Here is a 3,317-nt window from a genome sequence, read left to right as displayed (position 1 = left end):
GCCCTGAGACAGCCAAGGAGGCAAGCAGGGCACAGGCCAGTCTGCCCATTTGTCAGACAAAGAAGTTGAGGCTGAGCAAGGAGCAGGGACCTGGTCCAGGCCACCTGATGACAAAGGGAGCCAGGGTGAGGCTCAGGCCACAGGGAGGGAAGAGGGTGCCAAGGGCCGAGTCGGATCTAGAATCTCAGAGGGTCAGAGCTGGAACATCCAGGGGCGGCGGAGTGCGAATGAGCTAAGGAAACCAGCCCAGAGAAGGGGAGGAGGGGCACAGAGCCTGTCAGGGGCAGGATGCAGCTGACACCACTCACTCATTCACTTCTTCGCTTGTTCACTCATTCATTCACTCATTCATTCATACAGTGGATGCAGTAGCGAAGCAAAGACACAGCCCTTGCCCTCAAGGGTCTCATGGTCCTAAATGGGAGTCAGGCTAGTGTGCAGCCGATAAAAACATGCCCGTGTTGGGGAAGGACCAAGGTGTGCGTCAGTGCGTGGCAGGGAGGCCACATCTGCACATCTGCAAAGCGGGGCCGTGGCAGGACTCTGTGAGAATCCAAAGAAAGAATGTTCTACATTCTGAGGCTTGCTTCCTGCTCTGCCCACGGTCAGGCCTCCCTCCTGTTTTCTTCCCCGGCCGTTGGAAAGATGGGAAGGAAGTATTTCTCTGAGCTGCACTTTTCGTGTAGCCGAGGGACCCACGCCAGAGAGGGTCAGTCAGATCTTGCCGGACCCTTGCCCTGGTTTACACACGGGGAAAACTGAGGCCCATCCACAAAGGGCTTCTTGCCTTCCTGCCTCTGATTGTTGTGTAAAGAAACCCCTGTTCTTGGGTTTGCCACTCCTCTCGCTGTCAGGCCCCCCCCCCCCCCCGGCCTTGCTCGAAGGGTCTCTCACCTCAGGACCACCCGATAGGGCACTGCTCAGCCCTGTCTGCTAAGACACCCTCAATATGGCCCCAGCCTCCAGAACATTCATGTCAGTGGTAGGGGATAAGGCCAAACTCCTTTCAGCCCTTGAGCACCGGGTGAATGGAATCAAAGCTTGGGATATCCACCAGGTGGAAGAGACTCTTGCTTGGCTTGAAGCATGGAGGGGGGCCCAGAGCTCCCCTTCCAGCTGCACCCCTCCCAACCCTGTACCCACTGAAGTTCCTGAGTCCTCCAAGGAGCTCACCTTGTCAACCTTGACCCAAAGCACCACCCTCACTGGAAATGTGGCAGAAACCTCAGAAGTTTCTCCAGCCTCCATGCCTTTGCACCTGCTGTCCATCTGCCTGGAATGCCTTTCCTCACCTCTTGGCCTGGGCCGACTGAATTTGTTCACTCACTCATTCAACAAGTACTGGCTGGATGCTTTCTACACAGCAGACAGAGAGCTGTGCTCTGGGGATAACAGCTGAGAACTTAGGGACCGGGGGACACGTAGAGTTTAAGCGCACACACATGCACACATAATAATGTACAGTACAAATAGAAACGGGCCCTATAAAGGAAAAGAGAAACTAAGAGTGAGAGGTCATTGGATGGGTTGGGGGAACATGGTCTAGGGAAAGCATCTCTGGGGAGGTGACTTTTCAGTTGAGTCTGGGAACAGGAGCAGGAGAAGGAGTTAGCTTAGTGAAGAATGACAGGAAGAGTGTTCCAAGCAAAGGAAACAGCATGTGCAAAGGCCCTGGGGCTGATAACTAATTGGTGAGTGCAAGGAAGTTCAGATCAGTATGAGAGTGAGTGGGTGAGGGAGAAAGAGTCAGACCTCGCAGGGAGGCAGAAGCCGCAGACCGTGGTCAAGGGACCATGTGGGCAGCAGGAATAAGGAGAAAATCAGGAGAGTGGTCTATCCCAGGAGCCAGGTGAAGAAAGGTTTCACGAAGGAGAGAGTCATCAACTTCTTCGGTGGAGGAGTTATCTTCTCCAGGAAGCCTCCCTCGACTCCTTGTGTAGGGTTAGGGGTTCCACAGTGCCCTGGCCTCCCCCATCAGAGTACTTTCCTCTCTCCCAGACTAGCCTGGAAATGTCACGAAGGCAGAGACAAGGTGTGACTTGTCTTTCCAACCCCCAAACTTAGTACAGGACCTGAAAGTGGTTTCTGTTAAATGAATGGACATAGAAGCAGGGCTCAGAGAGGAAGTGACTCTGAGGCCACAGTTTTTCCTTTGCCGGCCTGGTCCGGCGGGACCAGGTCTCCGGCAGGAGACCCCTTCAGCTCTGGCCCTCCCAGGCATGCTGGAGCCGGACCCCTCTGGGCTGGACCTGGGGCCACCCCCGAGGAGAGCCTGGGCTCTGCTCCGTCCCTGCCTGACCCCTTCCTAAGGCTCCCTCTGTCCCTTTCCTCTTCTTCTCAGCTCCTAGGTGCCCTACTGCCTGACCAGCTTCAGAAGGCCACAGGCTCCCACAACAGGTGAACACCACGTGCTGACTATGCACGGGGACCTTCAAGCAGGGGGCGAGCAGTCTCCGTTCCCAGGGTACCAGCCTTGCCCTGCCCGGACCAGCCTTGCCCTGCTGCAAACCCAGGAAAACAGCAAGTCGGGGCCAAGAGTTCCAGGTAGGGAGATGGAGTCCTGGGGCATTTGGAGCCTTGCTTGGCCGTGGGTTGATCCCCCAGAGAAAGGTCTGTGCCCTCCGTGGAGTAACATCCAGGCATCGCTGTACCCAAGCTTCAGGCGAGCACCTCTGGGGGCCGGTAGGCCTGTCACGTGTCTCAGACTGCCTGCCCCCCAACCTTTCCTGGGGCGCTCATCACTGAACCCAGCCTCATATCATTCGTCTGTCTCCCATTTGAGGCTGGGAGCTCATCCAGGACAGAGGCCTCTCTGCTTCCCTCCCTCCCTCCCCCACCTCTTTCCTCCCTCCGTTCACTAAGCACAAACTATTCCTTAAACCTGAGCCCTTCATTTCCGAACCCCCGAGCCTGACACGGAGCTTGGCACACTGGGGTCACCCAGCATGCGTCCACTGGCCACCTGACTGCCCAAATGTGCCAGGGGGCTGGGGCTTGCCAAGCTCCCCGGAGGATTGCAACTCCTCACATGGCCAAGGGCCCCTCTCCCTGGAAAGAGCTGAGCTCCTGCAGGAAGAAGGAAATTTGGCCTCGAGTGTGTGTTGGAGGCCAGGCCTAGCTGGGGTGGGGGTGGGGGTGGGAGTGGGGTCCAGAGGGAGAACTCGGTTTTCTCAGCAGGAACTGTGGTCCCGGGAGGACCCGGGACCCCAAGAGGCTGATCCAAGCTGGGGTGAGGCCACTTCTCCAATGCACCCCCTCTAGGCCCACAGGGCCTCTCCCAGCTGAACCCTAAAACCTGCTGCGCCACCCCCCCCCCC

The 3,317-nt window shown here is 57.2% G+C and overlaps 1 protein-coding gene across 1 annotated transcript in view; it reads left to right on the top strand.

Annotated features, from left to right (window-relative positions):
• The window catches only part of LOC121034934 (uncharacterized), an 18,371-nt gene that overhangs the window by 9,299 nt on the left and 5,755 nt on the right, over positions 1 to 3,317 (top strand). Inside the window, exon 2 of the transcript XR_005792680.1 lies at positions 2,342 to 2,544. The gene's annotated coding sequence lies outside the window, so the exon portion shown is untranslated. The remainder of the gene's footprint in view (positions 1 to 2,341; positions 2,545 to 3,317) is intronic.

This window comes from Herpailurus yagouaroundi, unplaced genomic scaffold (assembly GCF_014898765.1).
Source record: "Herpailurus yagouaroundi ecotype Mexico unplaced genomic scaffold, PumYag 160, whole genome shotgun sequence".
Classification (NCBI taxonomy): domain Eukaryota; kingdom Metazoa; phylum Chordata; class Mammalia; order Carnivora; family Felidae; genus Herpailurus; species Herpailurus yagouaroundi.
This window is presented reverse-complemented; position numbering and strand designations above follow the sequence as displayed.